This window comes from Manis javanica, chromosome 12, assembly GCF_040802235.1.
Source record: "Manis javanica isolate MJ-LG chromosome 12, MJ_LKY, whole genome shotgun sequence".
NCBI classification, from domain to species: domain Eukaryota; kingdom Metazoa; phylum Chordata; class Mammalia; order Pholidota; family Manidae; genus Manis; species Manis javanica.
Window position 1 is genome coordinate 25,964,624 of NC_133167.1, and position 17,426 is coordinate 25,982,049.

At 37.1% G+C, this 17,426-nt stretch overlaps 1 protein-coding gene and 1 long non-coding RNA gene across 7 annotated transcripts in view; one reads left to right on the plus strand and one right to left on the minus strand.

The window, feature by feature from the left end:
* The window catches only part of PLEKHM3 (pleckstrin homology domain containing M3), a 176,574-nt gene that overhangs the window by 123,932 nt on the left and 35,216 nt on the right, over positions 1–17,426 (plus strand). Inside the window, exon 7 of one of the 5 annotated variants that reach the window (XM_036994995.2) lies at positions 1–11,331. This exon is cut by the window's left edge and continues 17,338 nt beyond it. The exons of the other annotated variants lie outside the window; for them this stretch is intronic. The gene's annotated coding sequence lies outside the window, so the exon portion shown is untranslated. Of the gene's footprint in view, positions 11,332–17,426 lie in introns of those variants that run through there. 5 annotated transcript variants of the gene reach the window in all.
* The window catches only part of LOC140844971 (uncharacterized), a 107,919-nt gene that overhangs the window by 39,702 nt on the left and 50,791 nt on the right, over positions 1–17,426 (minus strand). For both annotated transcript variants that reach the window (XR_012123566.1, XR_012123565.1), the window contains exon 5: positions 11,344–11,394. This is a non-coding gene — a long non-coding RNA (uncharacterized lncRNA). The remainder of the gene's footprint in view (positions 1–11,343; positions 11,395–17,426) is intronic.

A 17,426-nucleotide genomic window follows, 5' to 3' on the forward strand; every position in this document is an offset into this window, starting at 1 on the left:
TAGATAGGATGTAGAACTTACTAAGAACTAGAGCCACTACTACTAGCTAAGGTTTATTGAGCTCCAAAGCTGCACACTCACAGTCTTTGATTAGGTACCCAAGCTGATGCACTTAGTAAAGAAAGGGGAAGGAGTTTTTACTACATCATGTCTCAGCTTATTCTGCTCTTTTTGGTCTCCTAAAATACTCAAGCTAAGCCTTCTCAAAGAAGCTCTGAGGAAAAGGTGCACAGGAAAATTAAAAGATGTGACCTAATTCCATTTCTAGGATCTGGAACATTCCTTTGCTTAAAGACAGTAATAAAACTAGAGGGGAGACATTTTCAAAAAAATATATCCTCAATAGTGTGGGAGGAAAAAGAAGTAGGAAAGAACAGATAACATTTTAAAGAAATAATGTTCAATGCAGAACTCAGTAGAAAAGTTGAGAGACCTGCCTGAAAGACCAAACAAATGAAGATCATAACTTGGCCTAATCAGAAGGGAAGAAGCCTAGCAATGAAAGGTCTATAGAAGCAAGGGAGGCCAGTTAAAAATGGGGACTCATGACAGCAAAAAGGAGAAGCTAAAGTGTGCAAAACTGGACACTGGAGTTAAAAACAGCCAGAGGTGAATGGAGAGGAAGGGGCTGCAATAAAGATGTTACCAAGAAGCATGTTATAGAGATGGAAGAAATGCCCTTCAGTGAATGGACAGGGACTGAAGAAAACAGGTATCTTAAAATCCAGATCCTTCTGAATGAGGCTTCCATCAAGGTAGACTCAATATACGGTCTAGATGTTGCTATAAATTTCTAATATGACCTTATCTTGTAGTGTAGTAAACTAAATATGTATTTGTCTACTATCTCTTGTCCTAACCTTGACCAAGATCTACTAAATTAATACACTCCCTTTCTACTTGACTGCCCTGGCAGCACTGTTGTTCCCACTGTACTAAATATAGTTCCAGGGACAAAAGGGATGAAACACATGAAAGGCAACAGCTTAGGATATGTTAATATATGTCTTTCTTGTTGAGGACCAACTAATCCATCTCAGGAGCCCCCTAGAACTACTGCTTTTTGATGTTAGCTTATTTATTCAATGATTTAGTGATGAGTAAGTCCTCCCTTACTGTATTTCATAATATGAATTAAGTCATAGCATGTGTAGCCACTCTGAGGGTTAAATCCTATGTTAATTCTATTGTTTACTCAAAATAGAGGGACATCATTTTCATAATCAAAAGCTTAATATATTTGGGATGGCCTTGCTTACCTAAGTAGTGACTTAAAGTTAAGTCACTGAAAGCCCTTCTCTATGGTACAACTTTTTTGTGTCAAAGGCATTGTGTACTATGCCTTAAAGGCAAAAATACATCACTCAGACTTGCTCTTGGCCAAGAAAATGGGGCATGAAAGGAAACAAACGAAGGTGACAATAAGTCATCTTAGATGCATGTGTACTAAATTATTCATTTTAATTCAAATTAGTGAAGGATTTGTGATTCTTATTCCCTAGTTATCTGTTCTTTCCAGAAGCATGTTACTTATTACTGTATGCCTGATATGTCTAACATAGGCCTTCAACATCCTAATTTGGTATTCTTCAAAGTGGTGGATAATAGGAACAACCAATGTTTTGAGTTTAAGAGTAAATGTGTCATTTATGGTTTCTAAGAGCTTTAAATGTATCTACTCATTTAGTCCTCACAACCAACCTGTGAAGTGACTATTATTGTTATTCCCATTTCTTAGGTGAAAACCTTGGGCAGAGAAGGAAATAGCTTGCCCAAAGTCACCAGCTAGTATAGTGAAGAATCCCAGGATTTGAACCCAGGAAGGCTGATTTAGCCAATGCTCTTACTATGCAAAGACACCTGATTCCATGGAATGTCTACCAAAATGATATTAGTTATGAGACACTTTTAGACAGTACATGGACATGGTTTAAATGACATTTCATTACATAATGAGAAAACTGTTACCTTCAATCCACTGTCTTTGAGGCTAAATCAAACAAAAGTATCATTCTGGTGTTGGTGTGACTTGAACCCCTAACACCCGCTATACTCCCTTTTAAAGAATTGGCTACAGGCTCAGGACCTTCCGGCAGTTGTGTTATCTTCATTTTAAGGGCAAGGGATACTTGTTTTCTACTTATGGTCTTCATATAAGGCTTTCATCTTTAAATAAACTTAAATAAACAACTGACTCAATGTAAATAAAGCATTAGCAAATAATGGGTGGAATGCAGCTATGACAACGTTTATGAAGGTGTTTTCATATGATTAAAATTTGGGAAACACTATCCTGATTCTTCTATTAAAATACACTTTAAAGCAATGTTTTTGGCAAACATTGGTATTTTTTGTGCTCTTATCAGATTTCCAATTTCCCTCCTTGGGTTGAGGGCTTCCCTGGATGAAGTTTGCATCAGGTCCTTCAAGGGAGAAAACTATAATGTGGCAACATCCTAGTAATATTACATATGTTCCATTTTAAGTATCTTTTTTTTCTCTGAAATCACACCGTTTCTACATTTTTGGTGTTAGAATCCCCTTACTTTCTTGTGAGGTGATGGTAATAGTTGATGATAGACTTTGTTTTGTATTTAATGTCCTTGGCAAAAGTAAAAATTGAAGGGTTTTTCAGAAATTATCCTAATCCAGAAAACATGGAATTTGGGTGTCGTTGCTCACTTGCTCTCTATTCATGGTATGACTCCTTGGAGTTGCCTAGCAGTCTTGAGTACTTCTGAAAGGGTGATATGGAATCATGCCAATCTTTCATTCTGAAGTACATTCAAGCATTTTCCTCAGGGAAATTAAAGAGCTCCTGCTTGCGAAATTCTTTTATGTCTCTTAGAAAAACTAAGGCTTACAGTTTTCCTATCAGGACTGCAATGCTAATTATTAATAAATAACTTTTGAAAGATGAGATATCTCTGAAATAACTAGTCACTTGTGAGCAACAACCTACCGAACACATACATTTGCTAAGATAGGTTTTATTTTCACTTCTAAAATGGAATACTTAGAACACAGTTGAGAAATACATAAATAGTCTTTGGTTTTTTTGTTTTTTAATGTGGCTGCCATTTTTCCTGAGATGCACAAGAATAGAGAAGCTAAAAAATCTTGGACATATTTAAGAAAAATTATACGAGCCATTATTTTTCTGTTTCTTCACTTCTTGCTTTACCCAACACATTATTCTACACAGGATTTCAGAGTTGATCTAGTAAGAGGCCATTTGGAGATGCAGAAAGTTTTGTAAATGGGAGAACAGGAGGCATAAGATGCCCAGTGTAAGGAGACTGGGTTGGAAGGGGTAATTGTAGAGCCAAAACACTGACAAGAAGCAAAGTCAAACACTCCAGGAGGATTTAAGGTGGTTTGTCAGGGTATGTCTGGGTTAGCAAGGGAAGATCTGTCAAGTTGAAGGCCAGCAAACCCAAAACAACAGGATCATTGCCATAGTTGATGCTCTAAGGAAGAGAGTAGAAACTAGTCAGAGAGCTCTCAGACTGAGATAGCCCCAAATCCCTGGATCCCTCTCTGGAGTCTGTGGATATTATTGGCTTGCACAGAGCTTTTATTTTACAAATTCTAAGATATCTGAGCGCTCTGTCCCTAACATGGCTTCCCTTGTGCCTTAAAGAATTTTGTAGAGATGTGCAGGTTCTTAATCTCATCTACCCAATGGCCTCGGTTTCAGCAGCAGATGGCAATGGCTTGTTTCTGGTCTGACTCTAAGCCCTGTGTCCAGATGGAGTCTTTCATGATCTAGTACAAAGAAACCTGGAACAGACCTGTCAGACTAATGTCATCTTTGTTCTCTTTCTAAGAGACATAAAAGAATTTCACACCTAGAGTGCCTGTAGGAAGTGGGGCAAGGCTGAAATATGTGGACACTTATGCAGGCTAGTAATTTAGCATCCTACTCTTTGATACTTTAACATGTTTTCAGTATGTATTCAAATAACATTAGTAGATAGGAAAAGAGAAACTGATTTTCTGTTATTAAAAATACATATATACCTCTTTCTTATGTTGAAAATGAGAAATATGTTACATGTTCTGACAGTAACACTGTCTTTTTAACTTATTTAGAAAAAGCTTCCTAATAAGTGTTTCCATAACTGTCAGCTGGATGTTAGTCAGCCTCTCCAAGATCACAGCAACATACATGGATATAGTTACAAACTTTTATTCAAAATATATTTAAAAGTTTTTTCCCCCCATCACTTTCATGTCAGAAAATGTTTCTAACTTTTCAATATACCAGATCTTGTCATCTGAGACAAGAAATAGTTTTTCTTCTTTCTTTCTGATCTGGAGTTTTTCATTTCTTTTTTCTTGCCTAATTCTTCTGGCTGAAATCCACAGTACAATGTTGAATATGTGGTGAAAACAGACATCCTTGTCGAGTTCCTCTTCTAATGGTCTTTCACTATTAAATATGCTATAAACTGAGCTTTTCAGAGAGAGCCTATATCAGGTTGAGGAAGTTCCCCTTTTTCCTAGTTTGTTGAGGGTTTTTAATCGGTAAGAGGTGTTGGATTTTTGTCAAATGCCTTTTTTTTTTTTGCATCTATTGAGATGATCCTGTGGATTTTGTCCTATATTCTATAATATGGTTTGTTACATTGTTTGATTTTCAGATGTTAAGCCAACCTTGCATTTTAGGGATAAGTCCCAGTTGGTCACAGTGCATAAATTCTATATTGCTGGATTCAGTTTGCTAGTATTTTGTTGAGGGTATTTGTATCTTTTTCCAGTTTTTCCATAGCTCTTAGTCAGTTGACTTTAACCTTTATGTAATAAAATTCATATCTTGCAACCATGTTAGTTGATCGCTAACTCAGAGTACAGTCAATTGCTTCATTCTGTGATTATTTCTCTGGCTTGTAATTGCTCTGTGTACCTTACACATGCTTGCCACCAAAATGTTCAGTAATTCATTTATAAAGTTTTTACTGCTATCTACTTATCTTCAAGCAGTACTAGTTCACATTTGCCAGTAATTTAAGGAGTAGGTGTGGAAACCTAAGCTCACTGGTACCTTATTCCCAATTTATTTGGTGATAATATAGTACAGTTTGCCTGTTTGGGCCCTGGGGTTGGCTGAGTCACACCTTAATCTAGCTATGATGGTGGGGGCTAAGGACCACCTCCTCATTGGATTCTGATGTTTGGGTTCATAGTCCCTCATAGTCAGAATAGATCTAAGGCCACAGAAGAGAGTTCTCTGGGATTCTTTCCATTTTGTATTGTGCCAGCCATGGCTTTGGACGTTATAGTCACAAAACAATACATCTTATCTTCCCTTTTCAGTCACTTTCTTTGGGAGGAAGGAGACAGAACACCTAGCTGAGCACATGCCATCAAAGCTCTGCCAACTGGTGGTGAAGTCACACATGTGGAGCCTCCCAAGCTGAGCACAGGGTTCAGTATGACTGAGCTTGTGGAGCAGGTATAACAGGTACCAAGACATAGACTTGGATCTGCCTTTTGTTCTGGACTAACTGCACATCAGTGGAAAATGGTTTTTGTTTATTTGATTAGAACTATAGGGTTAGCCAAGTCTCACTGTGAGAACTAAGGCCTTTTTAACTGTTTTCAGAGACAAAAAAAAAGAAAACAAGAAAACAAGAGAGAACAACTCTGACCATGGTCTAAAGCCAGGCTTCTGTCACTGAGCAATAAAGAAGAAAACTCAAGTAGCCCTTGCATAAGTGGGAATTTGTGGTTTCTAAAGCTGCCCATTCCCCAAACAACTAAAATATGTTATTGGCATTTGGCACTGTTTCCTATGTTTTGCTCTCCTTAAATTTCTCTTTAAAAGGGTTTGAGTTTAAAGGCAGAACCACTGAAAAATGCAATTTAATCATAGAACTGTGAAAGGCCAAGCCCAGAGTTAACCCCAGGATGCCCTGTTTTATTAAACAGAACCTCGAACCAGGCTTATTCCCAGCGAGTGCTAGAGGTAGGAGAGAAGGAGAAAAGGGAGGCAGAGGAAAGTAAATGAGTGGGCCAGACCAGCCCTGGCATGGTACCCATGCACCAAGGGCTTCCCTCCCTCGCTAAGCCAAGTGTCTCCCTGATTTACACCAGAAAGCTGAAGAAAGAGAACCCAGAGCCGAGGGGAAGGGTGAAAGGCCCCGCGACGGTGCAGGCTCCCATACCGCTGTCCCGGGACGGAACACAGGATTGCCAAGGGCCTCTGGGCCCCAGTTCACTTTGTTAGAACTTGCATTTTTCCCATATTTCAAAAGTATATTCATTGCAGAGAGTTTGGAATGTATAGAGAGTTACCGAAGAGAAAATAACCACCAGGTGGCATGGCAGAGAGGGTCCCATGTGAGGGTCCCATAATGATGTGAGGATTAAAGGAAACCACACGCCTGTCCACAGAAGAGAGCTATCTGGCCACCGCCACAGTTAACATTTAGGTACGCATCGGGCTAGTTCTCTTCTATGCATGTATAGGTGGAAAACATGGTTCATTTTTGCAGCATGTTTTTACTTTGCTTTCTTAAACTTAATCTTCAGAAGCACTAGTTCTTTTGAGTTCCCATATGAGATCCCAGCACTACAGTTTAATGCCTTTACCTTTTTATTGGACATTTACGGGTTTCCAACTTTAATTATAAATAATACTATGGATATACATCCTTATATGAAATCATTTAGTTTCTGATTACTTAACATAAATTCAGAAGAGGAACTACTATAGTCAGAGGGTTTGAATTTTTTTTAATTAAGGTATCATTGATATACACTCTTATGAAGATTTCACATGAAAAACATTGTGGTTAGTACATTCACCCATATTATGAAGTACTCCCCATCCCCCATTGCAGTCACTGCCCATCAGTGTAGTAAGATGCCAGAGTCACCACGTCTTCTCTGTGCTACACTGTCTTCCCCATGACCCCCACACCATGTGTACTAATCATAATACCAGAGGATTTGAATTTTTAAAAAGCTCTGCATACAATTTATTCTCTCTATACCTACAAACAGTATAACTATATTCTTCCTTCATATCACTGGTGCATAAACCATTGTCATTAAAAAAAAAAACCCACACAAATCTTTGGTAATTTTAGAGGCAAAAAAAATGATTTCTCATTATTGTTTGACTTTGCATATCTATTTTGTATTATTTGTGAGACTAAACATCTTTTAGATGTCTGTTACTACTTGTATTTTTTTATGAGTTGTCTCAGCACATCTTTTGCTCATTTGGGGACAGGCTATTTTTGCAGCTAGTTTTTACGCATTCCTTATATACTAGGCTGTCACACACTTCACTTGATGTGTGATGTTTTCCCTAGTTTTGCTGTTTGCCTTTGGGTTTTGTATATGATGTTTTTTGGATAAACATAAACTTACTCCTATGTATTCAGATCTGTCCATTTTTCCCCTCAGTGTGGTTTTGTCCATGGCTTTAAAGCCTGCAAAACCTTTCCCTATACCCAGATCAAATAATGCTTTGCCTTCTTGTCTTTTTTATACTTTTATACATTTAATAATTTAATACGTTTGTGGGATTTTTCTTCATGGTATAAAGTGAGGATATAGCTTTATTTTTTCCCAAATGGTTAAGCAGTCATTTCAGCTCCATTTATTTGATAATCTATCCTTTCTCTGCTGCCTTTTGATTCCAAGTTCATCATAATCTAATTATATGTGTGTCCTGGGGCCTGTTTCTGAGTAATCACTTCTGTTTCCTCAATGGCAATTCCAGTGCCAGTACCAATTACTTGAATTTTATGATATATTTCAATGTCTGGTAGCACAAACACATCCTCATATTCTTGTTTTCCAAAACTGTCCTATGTCTGCCCTTTTATTCTTCAGATCAATTTTAGAATCACTTAATCAACTTAATTTAGTTTTTAAGTTATTTTCATCATTCTACTGTTTTGAGTTGGATTTTTGTACTTTTTACTAACAATGAGACTTTTAGCTTAGGACTTGAAGAGAAACACATGTAGTTTAAATTTATGTAAGAATAATAAGAATTAAGTAACTCATTTTATAATCTTAATTACAAGTATGATTGAGTGATCACCACCAAAAGCTGCCAAAACTTGTCAGAAAACATTTGCAGAGCTGGCCACTTCCTGTCAAGTTGTGAGACTTTTACAGATCGCACATTAATATTCAGTTTTGAGGTACAGAAGGAAATGACATATACCAAATGTTCAAATGCTTCTGTATTTTTTATTCTACATAAACAGCAAGAATGTTAACTATTCCAATGATAAAATATGCTTTTCAAGATCAGTTCAGAACTTGCCTACAATGGCCTCTCTTGCTGCCCGCAGACTTCATCTTCCATTGTCCTGTTTGGAGAGCTAGCTAGCTCATCCCTCAGGAATTATACATGTCCTAGGAGTTCATGAATCATACATCCCCTGGAGGTTCTGCTAAAGTACATGTGGTGTTTAACTGGCAGCAATGTCTCCGTTTGCCCTTGTGTTCATGCCATTAGACCATAAACCCCATTTGGTCAAAGACTTGCTGTTTTGTTAGGACCAAGTTGTCATTTAAATGTTTGGTTCTAGAGCCTGCAGTAGGAATATCCAGAAATATTCAGTTTCAGCTTTTTTAATGTAAAGGTTGAATGCATTTGGAAAGGCATAATAGCATAGAAATGGAACAAGAGCCATTCCTCCTTAACAAGTGATCTGTTTATATCTGTGGAAGGTAATGGAGCAAGATGAGGCAAACTGGTAGATAGAATCAAAAAAGACACTTTAGAAACCGGTGACATTTGAGCCAGGTATGGGAGCATGTGACTTGTGGGGAACTGTGATAGAACAGGAAGGACCAAGCACTGAAACCAGATAGGCCTGACTTCAAACTCCAGCTTTGATGCATATTGGCTCACCAACCATGAAACAAGTCCCTTAATCGTTCTGTATCTCAGTTTACTTATCTGTAAAATGAGTATGATACTACTTATTTTGGGCAGTTGCAGTAAGAATTGGAAATAAGGAAAGCAGCTAGTACTCATACATGATGATGGCAATAAATGGTAGTTATTAAGATTAAACTTTCTGAGGGTATAATGAGTAGGCAGGCATCATGAGAGCAGGAGATAGATGCATGGTAGATAAAGACTAGAAGCAAATGTGGAAAGACAGGCTGTACCTAGCTTACAGGAAGACCTTGTAAGGCAGACTGCAGGGTTGAGACATCATCCTGTAGGGCTGAAGAGGTTTCATGGGGTTTTCATTAAAACACACCAGCTCTAGGAAGGCACTCAAGCATACTGGTCAGCACTTGGCCTCTGGGAGTCCAACTCTGTACTGTACACATCCAAGCGATGACCTTGGGCAAATGTCTTAAGCCTTCTCAGCATCAATTTTATCACTTCTAAATTGGTAATGATAAAAGTACAACCTTTTAAGGCTCTTGTGAATAACAGTAATTATATTTATTTATTTAATGCTCACTATGTGCCTGCTAGTGTTCTAAGTGCTTGACTTGTACTATCTTAAAGGAGATAATGAATTAAAAAGCTAAAGGCAGTGACTGACATATATTAAACATCATTGCTGTGAGGGTGGTACAATGGTTGATATCATTATTTCTATTGTTTGGTCAAATTTATATTTTAGTAAGATCCTTCTGGTGATGGCATAGGGAACAGCTGGGGTAATGGGACTGGAGGCCAAGAGAGCAGGTAGGACAATAATAGTTTCACACACATGTTCAAAAATGCATTCAGTTGTGTACTTAAAAATCTATGCATTTTATATCTGTTATACTGCATTTCTAAATATATTTAGAAATATAGGTATACAATAAAAGAGATAACCAATGAAATCTTTTCTCCTGGTTGACATAAGCTACTCTACAACTGCTTGGAGTTTCAATTAGATGAGCTTTCATCACTTAAAAAAAAAAAAGGACTGTGAGGGAACTAAGTAAAATCCTTTTCAATCAGCCATGCTCCTGATGTCCAGGGAGCCTAAAGGAAAACTGAAACCTTTATAACTCTTACAAAATTCTGACCTAGTTGATAGTTTTCCCTTTGTTAGAGCTACCAGCAGTAGCAAATCAATCTAGATGAGAGTCATCTCTGCCCTTCTGGTCTGGTGGTACAATGATGCTAGAATAGAGAAAGGCAGACAGTGGGGGTGAGGTGAAGGACGTGCGATGCGGGACCAGGTCACAGACTCTGCCCTCAGCCCTCTGGGAAACTGTTTACTGGGCCTCCCTTTTTAGGACACTTCTCCATTTAGATTTCACTGAACCTCTGAACATGTCACAGGTGGGCATACTAATTCAAAATGTTTTTCTCTTTGAACCTAATCTTATCTTTGAATGTCCTCCTGTTGTAAAACCTCAGTTTTGATTTCTTTCTTAAAGCCAAGTCAAAGGCAGGTCAGTTAGTTTGGTGTCAATCCAAGGAAAAGTCAATGTACTAAGTGGTAAAAAATGTTCAGATTGAGTAACATACTTCCTTTGCACAGTGTCCTGGGTGATGTGAAATAATTGTGGCCTCTGAAAGTCTGAGGAATAAATTAAAAAATCGGATACCAATACTGTTTCTCCTGTTGATTACAAAAACACAATCTAAAACTGTTGGAATTTCGGGGCCAAGCAGGTGATCAAGATCAAATAATGTGCCTTGGGGGATGGAGCCAGTGAAGGTAAGTCAATTCTGAGAGGGCAGGAAGGGAAAAGCCCTGGGTGAGCAGAGCTAGAAAAGGGCATTTAAAACACTCAAGTGAGAACCATAGAAAATGCAGTGTGCATCCTAACTGATTGCTTACTTACTAACTCCCAGTTAGGTATTTAAAAAGATAAGATTAAATGTCTAGAATTCAGTGATAATTATGCAAACAAAAACTGACCTTAGATTGCCTGGTATTAGATACGGCTATTGACATTCTGCATATCTCGCAAGTCATTCTAATTGAATGGGGCAGTGTTACCTTCAAAATCCTAAAAACCCATAAGTCAGGGAACATTCTGATTAGACACACAGGACTCCTTGGATAAGAGTGTCAAGTCTAATGCAGTCATGACAAGTTCACCAATAGGCAATTTTCAAGAATTTTTGTGAAAATAAACATGTTGGATAAGTGAAAACACAGGTCATATAAAATGAAAAAAATGAAGGTCTTTTACATTTTTATAATGCTTACATATATACATCTGCAAATGACATGTGTATATTTCTAAAGCCAGGTCTTGTAGGTGTCATTTTTTTAACAATTTGAACATTTATTATAAAAATGGCAACTCATATTCATTATTAAACATCAAAAAGTACGTAATTACATATATCTATATATATGTTCTTCTGAAAGTGTGAAAAGGCTTGCTACTTACATAACTGAGGTCCTGGGATAAGCAGAGCAGTCGCCAGCAGGTCCACGATGGCTGGAAAGCAAGGAAAAGCAGACTGGCTCGGGGCTTTATTGTAGCTGAGGGGTGGGCTTGGGTGAGGATTCCCACAGGAAAGCAGGACACTGGGTGATTTGAATCTCCTGCAGGTGCTAAAGGGGGAACACTTGGGCTTTGTAAGAGCTTGCCTGGGCGTGGGGCACGAGAAGAAATAGCCGTGAGGCTTAAAAGCTGTTTGCAGTCAAACGTCAAAATATGGTTGAACTCATTGTACAAACATCATCCCACACAATCACCAACCTGTTCTAATATTACCACCATATTTTTCTTGAAATATTTCTTTCCTCTCTGCTCTTATTTCCCCTCTTTCAGTTCTAAGAAGTTACCATCTTTGGCTGAATCTCTGTGATAGATTTTTTTTTATTCAAGTATAATTGACATACAACAGTACATTAGTTTTAGGTGTACAACATAATGATTGAATATTTGTAATATTGCAAAATGATCACCACAGGTCTAACTAACCGTAAGTCTAGTCTATGTAAGTGATCCATCACCATACAGAGTTATAGATACAGAATTTTTTTTCTTGTGAGGAGAACTTTTAAGACCTCTCTTAACAAATTTCAAATGTAATATGGTACTGGTCAAAGTCATATGAGAATTCCCCTTGACTTATTTATTTTATGACTGGAAGTTTGTACATTTTGATACCCTTCACCCATTTTGTCCATCCCATTCCCTCCTGCCCCCCACCTCTGGCAACCACCAATCTGTTCTCTGATTCTATGAGTTTGGGCTTTTTTGTTTTTGTTTTTCTTGTTTGTTTTTAAGATTCTACATATAAGTGAGATCATACGCTACATGCCTTTCTCTGATTTATTTCACTTGGCATCATCCCCTCAAGGCCCATCCATGTTGTCACAAATGGCAAGATACAATCTTTTTATGGATGAATAATATCCCTTTGTGTGTGTGTATACACATGCCACATTTTCTTCCATTCATCCATCAGTCGGACACAAGTTGCTTCCATATCTTGGCTATTGTAAATAATGCTGCAGTGACCATAGGGATGCACATATTTTTTCATGTTAGTATTTCTGTTTTCTTTGGATAAACACCCAGATGTGGAATTGCTGGATCATATGGTATTTCTATTTTTTATTTTTTGAGGAACTTCCATAGTGTGTGGCTGTACCAATTTACATTCCCACCAACAGTACACAGGGGTCCCTTCTCCTTCACATCCTGAACATTTGTTATTTCTTCTTTTTTTGATAATAGCCATTCTAACAGTTGTGAGGTGATGGCTCTTTGTGGTTTTGATTTGCATTCCCTAATGGTTTGTGTTGCCGAGCACCTTTTCATGTACCTGTTGATCACCTACACATCTTTGGAAAAATGTTTAGTAGAGTCTCTGCCCATTTTTTTATCAGATTTTTTTTTTTTTGGTGTTGAGTTGTATGATTTTTTTTTACATACTTGGATATTAAACCTTATTAGATACAGGACTTGCAAATATTTTGTCACATTTGGTAGGTAGCCTTTTCATTTTGTTGATGTTTTTCTTTTCTGTGCTGAAGCTTTTTAGTTGGATGTAGTCACACTTGTTTATTTTTGGTTTTGTTGCCTCTGCTTTTGGTATCAAATCCAAAAAAATCATTACCAAGACCAATGTTAAGGTGCTTACCACCTCTTTTCTTCTAGGAGTTTTATGGTTCCAAGTCTCTTTAATCCATTTTGAGTTGATTTTTGTGTATGGAGTAAGGTATTGGTCCAGTTTCATTTTTTTGCATATGGATTCCCAGTTTTCCCAACATCATTTATTGGAGAGACTGTCCTTTGCCCACTGCATATTCTTGGCTCCTTTGAGGTTTAATTGACCATATATGCATGGGCTGTTCTGTTCCAATGATCTGTGTTTGTTGTTCTACTGATACCATATGGTTTTGATTACTATAGCTTTATAATGTAGTTTGAAATCAGGGAATGTGATGCCTCCAGCTTTATTCTTTTTTTCTCAAGATTTCTTTGGCTATTTGGGGGTCTTTTTTAGTTCCATACAAATTTTAGGATTATTTCTGTGAAAAATGTCACTGGAATTTTGATAGGCATTGCACTGAATTTGTAGATGGATTTAGGTAGTATGGACATTTTAACAATATTAGTTCTTCCAATCCATGAGCACAGAGTATCTTTCTATTGAGTTGTATCTTCTTTAACTTCCTTCATGAATGTCTTATAGTTTTCAGAGTACAGGTCCTTCACCTCCTTGGTTAAATTTATTCCTAGGTATTTTATTCTTTATGATGCATGATGTAATTATAAATGGGATTGTTTTTTTTATTTCTCTTTCTGATACTTTGTTACAGAATTCTGCTTTTAAAGTCTGCCTTTCTTTACCCAACCTCCCACTTTGCAGAGGTACTTTTGTTAAGTATAGCCAGTCTGTCTTCTTTCTACACATTTACAAATGTCAGGCTTTTTTTTTATTTTTTGCAAATGAGATCAAGCAATACTACCTTTCTTCATCTTGCCTTTTCCATTTAAGTGTATATTGTGAACATCTGGGCATGTGTGTACATTCAGAATACATAAAGGTTTACCTCATTTCTTTTATCAGCTGTATAACATAGGGTTGCCTTATTTTTAACCTGTGCAGTTTTCTCTTTTAGAACCAATACTGCGGTGAACACCCTCACACATTTACCTGTGCACCTGTGTGAATGTGTCTTTTGTGTAAATTCATTAATCTGACACTGCTAAGTTAAAGGGTATAAGTGCTTTGTAGTTTGATAAATATTTCCACTTGCCTTCTGAAAAGTGGAACCAATTTATACTTCCATTCAGTGTCTTGAGAGTGCTTATTTTCCTATGTCCACATTAACTTTCTATATTAATGATATTTTTAATCCTTGCCAATCTGATAAAAAATAACTCCACACCAGTTGTATTTTTTTCCATTGCAGTAAGGTTGCACATCTTTTTTGTGTATTAGTGACCATTTGTAGTTTTTGTGAATTGTCTAGATCCTTAACCTGTGTTTGAATTACATTGTTGGTCTTTTTCTCATTAATTTGAAAGAGTTCTTTCTATATTAAAGAAATTGGCACTTTTCATATAACTAGGAAATTTTTATTTCCAGTTTCTTGTTTGTCATGTGACTTTGTAATTGTCATTCTGTATTGTACTAATTGTTAAATATAGTATATCCAGATTTACCACTCTTTCATGACTTCTGAGATTATAACTATTTACCCCATGTAAATGTTTTTCTAACAGTTTTCTCTAATACTTTTTATAGTTTTACAGTACTTCTATGGTTTTCTTTTTTTATTTAAATCTTTGGTTTATCTAGAGTACATTTTTTGTGAGATGAGTTAGAGATTCAGCTTTATTTTTTTCCCTGATGGCTCGTCAGTTGCCCCAATATCATGTATTAAATAATTTATCTTTTCCCCTTTTAAGTCCCCATATGTATAGAACTCATATCCTGAGTGTACAGATGTCCAGCATATAGATGCCACAAACACAGCAGGTGATTTTCTGGAATAACAGGATGCGTGAAGTCATACTCAGTCCTGTGTAATGAGTGGCAGTTTACTACTTTTTGACACCTCAAAGCAGAAAATAAAAATCACTGGCTATCTTAAGACAGTGGCATGCAAGCTAATAAAGAGCACCTATTTCAATTTATATGCAGGGTTTGTTTTTCCTCACATCAGAGACCCAGCAGTTTATTAGATCACAACCTTCTAGCCAGGAAATCATTTTGGGGTTTCTCATTCAATCTTAGGCATTGCTAGTCTCATAAATGCTTTAAAAGCTGTTAAGTAATAATACTTTTGAACACTTACATTGTACTTTTCATCCCTCAGTGCTATCTAAACATTAACTAATTAAATGCATTGATGAAAGGAAGGGATTTGCAGACATCTTCAGGAAAACTGATATCTGGTTGCACACCTGTGAGGGGATGATTCCTAAAAAGCATTAACTCCCTCTTTGAATGGCACTCAGCCAGCAGAGGAATAAAAAGCTGGTGACAATATTTCACTTCTTTTGAAAATTTCCTTGGGTATCTTCTAATTAGTCTTGTTAAACTCACCTTTTATCTATCTCCCCACATAGTCCCTTTCTACATTCCTGGGGGTATTCAAAAAGCTTCTTTTGATGTTTTCCCTATTGGTTAACCACAAAATTGTAGAATCTTCCAACTGAGAGGGAACCTTATTGATCCTCTAGTTTTAAGTGACTGAGTATAATCATTTTATTTTGTAGATGAGGAAACTGAGGCATGGAGAAGTTAAGTGACTTACAAAAAAGGTCGTAGAGCTTCCTGGGGACATAACTGGGAATAGAAGCCAAGATTTCTAACTCTTATTTCAGATCCCAGTCAACTCTGACCTTTTTTTCCTTTGTGAACATCTGAATTGCCTTTCTCTATTTTTTTTTTTTTTGCTTCCATCTTTTCCCGACTTTTCTTCTCTTGCTTTTTGCCTTTCATGTTCTCCTATCCTTACATAATCAGGTAATACTGCTTTATTTCTCCTCTACTTCTCTATCCCTTTAAATGTGGAGACTTGTTTTCTGCTAAAATATCTTGCATTGGTTTCTACTCAAGTCCTCTGAAAAGTCATATTTCTCTCCCACATACATGTGTACAGAGAATTGCTTTGTTTTGCTTTATTTTTTTCCAGCTGTAGTTGCTTCTCCTTTTAATAAAGTTAGATATCTAGTTTTGGCAAATAGCCTAGGATTTAAGTTGATGTTAAGTCCATTTTTGTCATAGAATTTAGTGTTACTTTAACTGATGAATTTCCCTGTAGTTCAACCAATAATAAGATACTATTCAAAACCATACTCCTTATTCAGAAAATTATACAAGATGTGACCATTTAAGAGAATTTTCATTAAAAGAGTAAGTATGTGGGGCAAAAAAATCTGTAAGCCAAAGGCAGATTCATTTCAGACCAAAACCTAGACCAATCTGGACTGTGCATCTTGTTTCCATGCAGGGACTGAGTCAATTTAGAGATCCTCCATAGCTACACATGGATCAGTAGGCATCCAGTGACCTCAGAATTCTCAGACTGAACCAAACCCAGAGGTGCACTCAGACCCCAAATGCCCTCAGAAAGGCCCCTTCCTAGAGTAGTGAAGGGTGCTTAAGAGGAGGAGGAGTCAGGGCCTATCACTAACCAGCTGGCTGATCTTGGGCAGCTCACGTCACCTGCCTGGGCCTCAGTTTTCTCATATATTAGATAAGGGAGCTGAGTTAAAAAGACCACTTAGGGCCTTTCCTTATTTACTATTCAGTGAGTCAGTAATATCTTAACTAGAGCCAAAATGAATAGTAGAGACCTAAATCAGATTTATTTCAGACATACAATTAATGCAACAGAGAAGTTCTGGTGACTGTAACACGAGAGTGTTCTGGAACTGTCTCAATTTAAAACATTTTAATCTATTTTCCTCAGAAATAATACTTGTGTACTTAGACTATGTGGCCTGTTTGGGGGCTCGGAATATGCAGGCCATGTAATTTGCAAATGCTTCCACTAAAGTCCCTTGAGGTTGTAGCCTGACTAGGCCATACCCTTTAAGGTACTTTATGAAGTGCAAAAAAACTGTCTGAAGTAGACCCCATTCCATACATTTTTCTGAATAAGAAACTTGTGTTTGGGGGTTGGTCTTTGTAACTCAATGACTGAAGGAAATTGGAATTGAAATTTTTATATCTTTTATTCCCTAAGATTTAGTTTCCTGCAAGAAGCAAAATGTGATTTGGAAGGGATGATGACCACTCAGAAATCAACCCAATTACATCAACCCAGACTAAATTATCACAGGTTTTTCCAAAGTGTGAGTGGAAATTGTCACCTTTGGGGGAGGATCAGATAAGAGCTAATTGGTGACATTATAATCCACCCTCAGGGAAGTGCTTGTTTAGCCAAAATCTCAATCCTGTTAAGAGCAGTCCCATAATGGATAAAGAGGGGTGGGAGCAGCTAATTAGGGAAAGACACAGTTTTCTGTTTATATATAAACATCTCAGCATTGAG